Genomic DNA, 13,649 nt, shown 5'->3' with positions numbered 1-13,649 from the left:
TCACGCGCACCGCAACCTTGCGCAACCGGGATTGTTTCTCTGCTTCCCACCTGTTTGAATGGGACCTGCGCGTGCACCAGCCTGAACCGCTTCGGACGTTCCGTCGAAATATATATTCTCAAAGAAGCAATAGGCTATAAAGACAACCTCGAAAACCAAGCATTTTAGGCTAATTTAAATGCGTTTTCTGAAAGGGAATGATAGATTACAAAGCAGTAGCCTAATCGTAGAGAGAAAATGTCAGATGGCCTACACAAACGACGCCGGTGCTCCAATGTGGATTTTCCTCAAATATGAATTAGACATATTACACCCTGTGCGTTTGGTGGTCATGAAAAAAACAGCCTCTCCACTAGCAAAAATAAACTGACATCAGGCCAGGTCTGGACATAATACTAAATTGTAGGCCTTAAAATAGGCCTTAAAATATTCTATCACATGTGCATCTGCCCCCCCCCATCAACTCTGTCTTTCTGTGTGCTATTCCACCCACATTGACACAAGAAAATCCAAGGCGTTCAATATACTCAGATCTGAGTTAAAATGCTCTTTAGGCTCTCTGGCATCTTTTTAATGTGTCACTGTGCTCTGTGTAGGTCTACATTTTAGCATGCCTGTCTAGTGTCCTATAATGTTCCCCTGTGTGTTCTCTGTACCCATATGTGTGTGAGTTCTCCTGGCCTCTGTATAGGACCATGCTGGGACTGCTGCTGGTGGTGACTGCTGCTGTTGCCATGACAGCAGCACAGCAGAGGCTCCAGCTGTGCAGAGCAGAGTGGAGGGTGAGTGGGATGCCCCATCCTCATCTCTCCATCCTCCCTCTCTGACTCACAATGGAATTCTGGACAATAGTCCCACCCCTCTGCTCTCACTTCCTCATCCTCCCACTGAATAATGACCAGCTTCAGCTGAATCGATAGGTCCCAGGCCAAGCAAAAATGTGTTTGTGTGTGTGAATTACCCAGCCCCAAACAGACAAGGCTATTTATTTTAGTTTCATCATGTGGTATTTGATAGATATCTCTCTGGCGGGACTGGCTTGCATTAGTGATGGGTGAGTGGATTAGCTAGCCCACTGAAAGGTCCGGCTCAAGGCTACATAAGTCCCGGCATCTGCTGGGGACATGATTTGAGTAGGAATGTTAGGCTGTTTTCCGTTTCACAGTTTTTCTTGTGTGCTGACTCTTGATGCCACGGGAACAGTGAGGTAAATGCTGCTCAAACGGACCAACCTCATAATCAAAGGAACAAATGTGTGTGGGATTGGTTTATTTGAACCTCAAATTCATTTGGATCAAACACATAGGCACACCATCACTGAGCACCGACATGGGTGTGCTTACACAACACACACACACACACACACACACTCTCTCTCTCTCACTAACACCAACACCAACTTTGGGCAAGTACTTGGCAGTGCAAAAGCTCTAGTTTACGGTGTCTGAGGTAGTGAGAGAGAAAGAGAGAAAAAAAGAGAGAGAGAGAGAGAGAGAGGAGAGAGAGAGAGAAAGACAGACAGAGAGAGAGAGAGAGAGAGAGAGAGAGAGAGAGAGAGAGAGAGAAAGAGAGGAGAGAGCGTCACTGAGATGGACAGAGACAGAGAGAGTGTGAGACTGAATGAGAGAATAAGAGGCAGGCGTAATGAGTGGGAGTGATACTGAATCAGTCTCAGTCAGGATGCCAAGTTAACCCTCCACCGCACTGACCCTCTCTCCATGTAATACTCTCAGAGACGATCGGTTGACTGCTGCCACCTGGAGAACATTCCTTAGAACTCCAGCTTTCAGCTTGCGTGTGAGATTGTGTTACCTGTCCTGTGTATTCCATCCACAGTTCCATGTATCAAAACAAACCATCTCTGTTCATCAAAATCATGTTTTTACATTTCTATTTGGTATATATATATATATATATATTTTTTTTAAATCTAAATGTCTTTTGATAAAAATGTGGAACTAAGGAACAAAGACATTTGGAACAAAGAAACACATTTATATAGCAAGATGATGTAATTTCATACTGCTAATATGGATGTATCCATGCATATGTAGAAGCTGTTGTTGAAATAGAGAGAGACAGAGAGAGAGCCTGGGTGCGTCAACACACGTTTAGCACAGTTCCTCTATGATTATTCAGGCATGGTATCATGGACCACCACAAGTTAGATTACTGATCTGGGATGGTGGCGAGCGCTGAGTTGCGACATGAACACACACTGACAGCCTTCTGGGTCTGTGAGGCAGGGAAGCATAGAGGGGTGGGTCGGGGGGGTCGGGGGCTGGGTGGCTGGGGGCCATCGGGACAGCAAAACCAAGAGGCAGCCGGGAGACGACAGAATGGGCACAATCACCATGGAAACACAAATGGCCCAGGAAAATCATGGCAACTGGTAACTAAGGAACACGAAACGACACACCATAGAGTCCGATAGGCCTGGTTAATCATGGGAAGAGGGGTATGGGAGGGAGAGATAGAGATAGGGAGAATGAGACAGAAAGAGATACAGACAAATATGAATATGCTTGCATATTTCTTTTCATGTTTTAGTACCTAATTAAATATTGAAATCCTTTGAGCATGGTCTGACAAATGTGTGTGTGTGTGTGTGTGTGTGTGTGTGTGTGCGTGCGTGTGGCAAAGACCAAGACAAAGAGCTATAGCACATATACTGAAGGCCAGTTATTTCTCAACCCCCACCCCATTCCAGCTTTTTATTAGCTGAGCTCCACTCATTTCAGAGTGTCTTATAGGCTGTTTAACTCTGGGTCTGTTTACTCAACTCTAACAGCGCTCCCAGAGAGAGGTTGATAACACAGAGAAGGGGGCTTGCGCTATAGACTACAGAGGAAGCTACAGTTGGAAACCACATGGAAATAATACTCAGGAAGCACTTAGTGGAGAGGAGAGAACAGAGTAAGCTACAGGTGTCATGGTAACAGCACTGCTGCAGTAGACCTGCCTTATAGGCTGTTGAATTGAAAGAGCTACACTTTTCAAACTCATAAAACCCCCACAAACACAAATAATTATCTCATTCTATTTATACCCATGGAGCAAACACTCAGTCATTAACACCCCCACACCAGCATAGAGATTCTCCAGAAATACAATAGCCAGCCAATGATACATTTACGATCGTCTTTCCCATTTCATCTGACAAATGTGTGATATAAAAGGTTATAGAATAGCAAAATATTTTTTTTAAAGATAGATAATAAATACATTTGGTAAAAATTATTATATTTTCTGTCACCTGTATTATATATGTAATCTATTATCTATCTATAACTATGGGTATCACAATACTCTGAATGACTGTGATTATATTTCACCATGGGGGGAATAACCTAGTTTTTGAATTCAGCGAGGGAGAATGCAAGACGGTAGATGGCGCTGTTAAACAAATCTCAAATCTGAGTGAAGTCTACTATGTGAGTACTGTGCATGTGAGTGCTGTGCATGTGAGTGCTGTGCATGTGAGTGCTGTGCATGTGAGTGCTGTGCATGTTCACTTGTGCAGGCTGTACTTTCTACTCAATTCAAATGTATTTGGGACCAGTGCGGTTCCCATGTTAATTGAGGATCAGCGCCTTGGAGGTCTTTGAGGTGTGCATCAAGTTCCTCTCTAGGCTACAAAGCTACAAATGCTTATGATCTTAAAAATGGTCTGTCAGTCACAATATGTTTTCCTGCTTCTGACCCGTCTGAACCCCTACCCAGTAGACTAGAGAGAGACAGGTGTTGGCTCATGTCCAATGCTCTCCAACTCCTCACATAGCATACCCTCCACCCTTCCTGTGAAGCCAAATCCAACCCCTTGGGCTCTCTTTGCACTGCTATTGTGAAGGTTAATGTACAATTTATTTAAATGAATTCAGAGATTAATCAAATAAAACTTTAGGCTTGTATAAGAGGATTTCCCTAGGCACTTGTGACCCTATCAGCCATTTTTGTAGGCTTGACAGAGCAGTTTTAGCTGGTAGATGAACGAGGGGATGGAAGGGAGATTTGTAACACAGCTGAAGTTGAGTTTCGCTGTCAGCTAAAGGATTTAGATGGTTTCGCTTTTCCCCTCTGTGGTAAAAACCTGAAGAGGCCCTCCACAGAGGAAGCATGTTCCTTCTACACAAAGGCAAAGTGTGTGTGTGACCCTGGTGACCCTACCTTCGCTCACATGAGCACGTTTATCTTTGACATAACATCTGTTAGAAAGGGTTGGCTAGCTCAAAATAATAAACCACAAAATCTGTTGGTCAAGAAATAGTCTTCCTGGTCAGTTAGTAGGCCTACCAGAAAACACTAGTACTAGACCTATATGTACTTCTTGTGAAAAAGAAAAAAATATTTACCAAAGAAAACGTTACAATACTGTCAGATGCGTGAAGGGTTCATTGCATTTTCCTACTACTTATTTGTTCATAATATTCTTTTTAAATGAAGATGTTATTTCTTTACCCTACCAACATGACACAAACTTGCTGCAAATGCCACAAACGTTCTCTCTTACCGAATCTCATACGAAAAGCCATTTCGATATCAACACATCTGCTTGTCTTACATGCACAGATACACATTCACCCTTTATCGCGGCTGTCTTTTTTAAACTGTTACAGCCACCTGTGTTTGTCCCTTCTTCCCAGTCAATCCCAGCTCTGATCAGTGGCAATAACAGGTTCACTGTGAGAGACACAAACAATCCCTGCACCCCACAAACCCCTAATCTATTGCCCTGGTTAGTTGTGACATTCTTGTAATGACCCCCCCATGGTCACACTGACATTCACTTGGGCCTGGTCGCACCTGTCAGAGCCAACCCTAAAGCATTATACCCTCCCCCACCTTCCCTCTGACCCCTATCTCTGTTTTCTCTCCTTTCAGGCTCCCCCTCTCCCTTCTTTTTTTCTCTCACTTACAAATACAACCCATTCCCGCCCACCTCCCCCTCTTTTTAAGTGAGGATTTGAAATAAGTTATTACCTAGGCCAACATACTTACTGCGAGATTCTGGCAATTATGCAATTTTTCTACATACCCAGAGTCAGATGAACCCGTAGATACCATGTTTATGTCTCTGCGTGCAACATGAAATTAAAGGTTGTTTCGCGAGCCAATGCTAACTAGTGTTAGCACAATGAATGGAGGTCTACAGGTATGCTAGCTAGCCATAAAAATGGTATCCACGAGTTCATCTGACTCTGGGTAAGTAGCAAAATGGCTTATTACCACTTTTTGGTGGTATGCACATCTCCAATGATATTTCTAAGTTAAACCTTTCCTACAGACTATTGACCTAGTAGCCTACTACAGCCTAGCATACAAACTGAGTTTGGGCGCCATGGGTTTGTCTCAAAGTCAATCATTTACAGCAATGGGTAAACCATGTCACTCTGAGTGAATAATCCGGATCATTATGTCCTTGGGTAATCTCTGGGTAATCCTACAATTATGACGACGCACAGGTGTTACGTTTTTGGGTAGTGATAAGCCACAATTAGGTTTAATCAAGTGGTCATTGTTGTGGCACAGTTTTAACTTTCGGAGAACTCTGACAAAGGCTGATGAAGCCAAAAGACATTAGCGTTCTCCTTTATAAATGCATATAAACGGATTTGACCTTGCTTGCTCTTCATGGTGTGCTAATCTTTCTCCTCCTGTGCCACTATTTCTCCACAAGGTTGGTGGAATTTATGGATGTGTGCACCCTCTTTCTGACTGATTCAACACAGACCACATATGATCCCTCACTTATCTTCCAACCCTGCAGACAAAGCGGCTCCTAAGGAGAAAATCACACCATTTCATTGTTATTTGGTCACTCCAATTTTCAACACACATAGACAATAATTACACACACAGGAATTCAGTTGCAACTTTACGTTGACAAAACATATATCTATTTTTTTTGCATATCCTACAAATCTCATTAATGTGTGACTCTCTCAACATTCTATCTACCCCTTGATGTTAGCATCCCTTGACTCCCTCATGCTTGGGAAGATCGAGGATGGGATGGTGAAGAGGTTGCTAGACAAACAAAGGCTACTTTGACCTCTGCTATCCTGCTTTATAAAGGGTTATAACAAGCTTCCACTGGGCTGAAACTAAAGGGGGTGTTGAGAAAGGAATGGGACCTTGCTGGAGCCCTGTCCGGGGGCTCAGGGTGTTATTGTGATGATCCACTGGCACCTAAAAGGCCTACACATGTCTGTATCCTCAACTTTGGAAAAAACGAAATGATTCTGGAGACTACTTTTCTGTCATATAGCTGTTGCAGATCATGTAAAGTTACCTCTGAATGTCATGTCATAGGCCTAAAACATTGAAAGAACATTTTCAGAACGACACAACTGCACCATTACAGGAGGGTTGCAAAAATGCAAAATACTGTATTTATGCTGCCCTCTTGAAGAGGGACTCATGGAATAGTTTTCTATTGGGAGAATTTCTTCAACCCTTTATAAGCTCTTTCATACTGTGACTCTTGTCTCCCTTTTGCCTAAAGAGATGACAGAAGAAACATCATGTGATTGGATTAAGTATTTCAAAGATCCCTGGCCCTCACAATATTCTATTTTTCCTTCTGTGAGAAGTCTATTATAGCTAATCAAAAGAGAGCCTTGACTGGTGTGTAAAACCTGCGAATTCAGACAAACAAAAGAGGTGTTATGGGTTTGCACGAAACATTTTGAGTGTGAACCCATTACACCTCTTTTTAAGTCTATTTTAGGGTTATAATAGTTCTGTTGACCAAAAATGTTTGGCTACAACAAACTAAAGTAAAACCATGAGAGATCATCAGACCAATGATTTGTAAATAACCAGCTAAATGCAATACCAATTACATGTTCATTTATTGAATTAATGCCATATGCCTAAACCTAGCTCTAATTTAGTTCCCTGTAATATGGAAATCGTCCATAGGTTTACAGGGCTCTGGCGTCATGCCTCTAGAAGAATGTAACGCCACTACATCAAGTCACTATAAATAATAGCTGTAAAAATTTACATTATTTAATGCTTTCCTTGTACCCATGTTTGTCCTGTGTAAATGCACGCTTTTCCTTGTTTGCCGATGTCAATACTTTTTAAAATAAAAATGTAATTTGATCTGACAAATTGCGCCCCTTAATCCACTATTTTCCAATGGAGTAGGAAGTTACGACTTCAAGTGTGCACTACCACTGATATTTTTGATAAATATCCATTATTTAAGCTTGTTGTGTACCTGTTGTTGTCCTGATTGTTATAGAGTTGTCAGTTGGATTTGGAATCCATCGTTTTTTTAATAAAAAAAGATGATTCTGTGCACACCATAACAAAAAAATTGTCCATGAACGACTGCACCTTCTCCCTTGAGAGATATATATATATATATATATATATATATATATATATATATATATATATATATTGTGGAGTTGAGTAAACTCAATCAGCCTAAACCTAGTTCAAGATTATCCAACTAGTGAATCCTTTGTTTCTACTTTCTGCCAATTAGAGTCTGACAATGGTTTTTATTTATCAATAGGAAAATTGCTGCATCTGTCCCTGTGATTCATTATGATTTCATTATCCGCCCAAAAATTGTACCTCGTGACCGTATGCAGTAATGATTCACTTGTGTTTCTTTCGCGCGAATTTATAGCGGCAATCAGCACATAAAACATGAAGAAAGGTAACCTGCTACTTGTTCCACTAAAACACTGAGGGGTGGGCTGTTTTTTTTTTACCACTCTCATGGACAGAGCTATGCTTGCAAGGTCTGACCATCCATGATTTCAAAATATTAGTTTTAACCATGTTTCGAGGCTGTACAGCGTTTGTTTACATTACGTTTGTTTCAAACATTGGAGTTTATATTTTGGGTTCTGATGGGGTGCGACAGTTGAACTAAACGCATGAAGCAGTTCTAAGTTATAGTCTTCGAGAATCAATGGGTACATATCAATCAATTAGGGGAAATTGATGTTGAAATAGCAGATTCCCCTTTTACATTTAGCGGTGAGTTTTCAATTAGGTTCTATGACCGCCCGCTTTCAACCGTCCACGTGCAAGCTCCCGGGCACGCACCGCCACCGCCATCTTCTTGACACTAATTTCCATAATTTCTCTCCCACTGTGGCCGTGTAATTGAAATTAAAGTCTGCAAGAGTTTATTCGAACTTTGAAATAGTGTTGCCTCGTCGATTAACATTCACACTGCCATTTGATTGGACATTAAAGGGTATACCTAGTCAATTGCGGTTGATAGGCTACATTGTAGACCTTGCTAATGATGATAGCCTACATACATTGTATCCATGTCACGATTTGTAACATCAGCAGGTGTTTACACTACAGACAGTAGCTATTTTGTGGATTTGTTTTGATGGCTGACTCATTACAGCATAAGTGATTAGGCCTACATTAAAACATAATTAGGCAACGTAGGCCTAATGCCATACGAGGAATGTCTAAGAATTTTGAAGACTCAAAACGATCAAATGACAACTTTGTTGCAACAAAAGTATCAGTTAACCGGCGATCATCACTAGTTAAAGTCATAATAATCTCATGACTAGTTCACCAAACATCTCCGCCCATGCGCAATAATAATTTAGCCTATGTGTTTTAAACTTTAAAAATGCGCAAACGGCTTCAATTCAGTTAGTCTGTTTAATTTCGTGGTTGTCTGGTCTAATGTTAGGCTATATGTTGGCCTTCGGTTTGGTGATATTCATATCTTCAGGAGGTTTTTCAGTCGAACTCAGTCGGCCAATTTGGTGAAGAACTCCTGGCCCAAATACTGCCCATAAAGTTCGAGGCGATTGTGTGTTTCCATAAATCGTCGAGCTATCGCCATATTCTAAATGCGAATAAAATATAATTGTACAATCTTACACAATTTCAACATCTGGGCCGTGCTATTTTTCTTACTCTAGCGCTACCATTGTATGTATAGCAATGGGCCGTCCCCTTTTCGTACAGTCGGCCAATCCCGAACAAGAATAGCCGGGTTGGAGAGACGTCATTGGAGAGTAATGAGAAAGAAGCCTGTGGTTCTCAAACCGGGTGGCAGAGTCTACCCGGAGGAAGGAACAACGAAGGTAGGTGACCCTTGATTCATATTTAAAGCCACTGGTTATCATTCTCCATCGTGCACAAGGAGAAGCATGGTGAAGCTATGATTATCCGTTTATTTTGCATAGCCTACATTATGTAGTGGTCAACAACTACATGGAGCCTAATGCACAAAAGCACAAAGACTGGTTGACACAAAAGACAAGACTACAGTTTAGGAGCCGGAATGCTTATTCCTCTGTTACGGTACTGTATTTGATCAAACAACGTCAGTAGACATGAGGCTCCCTGTCTTTTATAATCAATCTGCAGTATTTGTTTACGTGTCAGTTTGGGGACATTAGAGATGGCAATGCTGAATAACAAGATTAAGTGAGCAATGTTGTTTGTTAACAACATCTACAGTAGCCTATAGTGTCGTGATATCTTGGATTACCCACCAGTACAAAGGCAACAGCTTTATTGACAATAAAGGCTAGACAACAGAATAACCATATCTTGAACTCCGGTGTGCACGTCAAGCAATTTGTTACAATGTAGAACACGGGATAGATGCCGGCTTCAAGTCAAGATACTTTTAGTTGACTTTGTGGTTGCCTACTACAACTGTCACACTGCCAGAACATGCAACAATTGACCTAACCTGTATCGGAGAAAAGATCATGGAAAGACTGGCTGCTCTGCTGTTCTTTGTACGGAACATTCGCGGCAAAAATTACCCCGCGAGATTTCTTCATACACTTTGGAAAAGGGGAGGAGAAAACTAGGAGAAAATAAGACCAGGGTAGGGTGTCGGAACTGACGGAGAAAGGGAAAGCAATGTGGTTTGCATATTTTGCAAACGCGCATGGCAGCAATATCCTCAGCCATGGATTCGATGATTTGACTTCGCCTATGTAACACGCATACAACAATTAACCCTAATGAACGACCCGTTGCATTGTCACAGCAGTTTCCCTTTTCTGAGTCCTTCAGTCTTATGATGCACCCGGTCTATTGTATATTGTAGTACCAGTGGGCCTTTATGAAGGATAGCCTAATATTACTGAAATAAGTTGTGTAAAATCGTAGAATTGATTTGACGAAGAACTGTCCTTTGACTATTGCCACACAACAGCAAAAAGTAAATCAGTCCTTTCTCTGTAGAACAAAAGATTGAGCGACCTCATCCATTGGTCGGTTTTCTACCCCAATACCCCATGCTGCCCCCCTGAAAGGGGACCAGGGTTGGTTTAATAATGGGACGGGTAGGCTAATTCCTACACTCCGGTTCCTTTTCTGTCCCCAGAAAGGATTATTTAGTGTAAAATGTACATTCCAAAGGGCTTTAAATAAAAAGTTAGGTCAAATCAAATCAACTTTTATTTGTCACATACACATGGTTAGCAGATGTTAATGCGAGTGTAGCGAAATGCTAGTGCTTCTAGTTCGACAATGCAGTAATAACCAACAAGTAATCTAACTAACAATTCCAAAACGACTGTCTTATACACACAAGTGTAGGGGGATAAAGAATATGTACATAAAGATATATGAATGAGTGATGGTACAGAGCGGCATAGGCAAGATACAGTAGATGGTATCGAGTACAGTATATACATATCAGATCAGTATGTAAACAAAGTGGCATAGTTAAAGTGGCTAGTGATACATGTATCATGTATATGATGCAGTAGATGATATAGAGTACAGTATATACGTATACATATGAGATGAATAATGTAGGGTATGTAAACATTATATTAGGTAGCATTGTTTAAAGTGGCTAGTGATATATTTTACATCATTTCCCATCAATTTCCATTATTAAAGTGGCTGGAGTTGAGTCAGTGTGTTGGCAGCAGCCACTCAATGTTAGTGGTGGCTGTTTAACAGTCTGATGGCCTTGAGATAGAAGCTGTTTTTCAGTCTCTCGGTCCCAGCTTTGATGGTGGCATTTATCATAAAAACACAAAGATATGGATTTGTTTTTAGTGGATGTAGTCGTTTTTTTCCTTCATATTCCGGGATGCTATTCATCAACTTCAATGAGACCTATAAGACATTAAATAATACAATATTTAAAATCTTTCTTGATTATTTTATAATCTAATTGATATTTCTCTTTAAAAAGTTTTTTCATGATTATTGTATTAAGATTTTCTGTGTTTCTGTGTTTCCCTGATTTCACTTTCCACCCTGATTGTAGTAATAAATCAGCCCCTTCCTACAATGACATTACATTCAGGAAGTGTCATAATATTTGGGGTGGTAAAACAACGGAGCAAGGCTAAGGAAATGTATTCTCCTGAGATCCGAAAAGTTTGGGATTTTAATATTTTTTTTACAAAAGTGTTCAGGGTGAAAAAACACATTACCAAGATTATAATTTGTTTTAAATATTGTTATTTGTCTTTTATTGTATCTGCAAAATTGTCCTCTGTAGTGGTCATTAGGACATAAATATGAAGAGAGAAAAACCATTACAGTCAATGTGTACAGTCTCTAAAAAACATAGTCACGGCATCCAAGTGTCCACTATAGAGGAATTTTCTTGATAAGCTCTTATTTAGCTCTTATTTACACAGTCCTGAAAACTCACTTAACTATTCCTGAGATATTCACTTGCTATAAATAATTTGAATATCATACTCACAAAAATGATAATTAGTAATTACACCCTCCTTTAAATGTTCATAAAATGTGCAAATTGTAATGTTAGCCATTTTTTAAAGAACCAGGAAGATAAAGTTGTCAAAGTCACACCCCCAACATGTGATATCATTGAAATGCCCAGAATGTCCTCACAAAGGGACAACAGGACATAATACGCTTGAATGGCCTCAGAGATATGGACCAAGAACTGATGTCCAATAGAGAGGACAAAAATGAATTGCTGGGCCCCAGGAGGACAGACGTGTTTCATGATGTTAGTCTGTTTGTCTCACTCATACATTTCCACCCTGTTGGGCTAAATTATAGAGAAAGTTAATACAATTTCTAAATGTCTAAATAAGTTTGATATACAAGTTAAAATCCTCTTCAAGTGTTAACCATTATGTTAGCTCAATCGCACAGAGCAAAAGCTCATTTAGGCCCCACATTTCCACCCTGTGAGGATTATGCACCTCACAGGGTGAACATTTTGTTAGAAAAGATAGTAAATAAATGACGAATGTCAATATTTATTTATGTCTGCATAATACATGTATATTTTATGATACAACACGCTTTATTGTCTATTTTACATGACAAGATAGCGCTGATAGACATGGTAGCTCTGTTTCTGGCTCCTAAGCAACTTTGCAGTATTTTTGTTTTGTTTTTGTGTTATTTCTTCCATTATTAGCCCAGAACGTTTGTGTTACTACAGCCAGAAAGAACTTCTGGATATCAAAGCAACGTTAACTTACCAGCATTCAGACCAGAAATATGACTTTCCCGAATTGGATCCTTTGTTCGTACCCCACAAGGCAATTTAACTTATCCCCGAGGCTGCTCCAAGATGCCCCCGGAGGAGGAGAGCTATTCGGAGTGGACTTCTTCTCCGACTCAGGAGGCGTGCACACCATCCACCACTTCCGAGTATATTAGTCACTAATGTTCAGTCCCTGGACAAAAAGTAGACGAGCTCTGGGCAATGATCTTCTTCCAGAGAGACATCGGGGACTGTAACATACTCTGTTTCACGGAATCATGGCTCTCTCCAGATATACTGTCCCCGTCCATACAGCCAGCTGGGTTCTCAGTACACCGTGCAGATAGGAATAAAGAACTCTTTGGGTAGAAAGGTGGAAGTGTACTACCGGTCAAAAGTTTTAAAACACCTACTCATTCAAGGGTTTTTCTTTATTTTTGACTATTTTCTACATTGTTGAATAATAGTGAATACATCACAACTCTGAAATTAACACATGGAATCATGTTATAACCAAAAGTATGTCAAACAAATCAAAATATATTTTATATTTGAGATTCTTCAAATAGCCACCCTTTGCCTTGGCATTCTCTCAACCAGCTTCATGAGGTAGTCACCTGGAATACATTTCAATTAAGAGGTGTGCCTTTTTAAAAGTTCATTTGTGGAATTTCTTTCCTTCTTAATGCATTTGAGCCAATCAGTTGGGTTGTGACAAGGTAGGGGGGTTTTAAAGACCAAGGCCATATTATGGCAAGAACAGCTCAAATAAGCAAAGAGAAATTACTTTAAGACATGAAGGTCAGTCAATTCGGAACAATTCAAGAAGTTTCTTCAAGTGAATCGCAAAAACCATCAAAAGTTATGATGAAATTGGCTCTCATGAGGACCGCCACAGGAAAGGAAGACCCAGAGTTACCTCTGCTGCAGAGGATAAGTTCATTAGAGTTACCAGCCTCAGAAATTGCAGCCCAAATAAATGCTTCACAGAATTCAAGTAACAGACACATTTTAAGGGCAATTTTACCAAGAAGGAGAGTGATGGAGTGCTGCATCAGATGACCTGGCCTCCACAATTCCCCAACCTCAACCAAATTGAGAAGGTTTGGGATGAGTCGGACCGCAGAGTGAAGGAAAAGCAGCCAACAAGTGCTCAGCATATGTGGGAACTCCTTCAAGACTGCTGGAA

Source organism: Oncorhynchus kisutch, linkage group LG24 (genome assembly GCF_002021735.2).
Source record: "Oncorhynchus kisutch isolate 150728-3 linkage group LG24, Okis_V2, whole genome shotgun sequence".
Lineage (NCBI taxonomy): Eukaryota > Metazoa > Chordata > Actinopteri > Salmoniformes > Salmonidae > Oncorhynchus > Oncorhynchus kisutch.
This window is presented reverse-complemented; position numbering follows the sequence as displayed.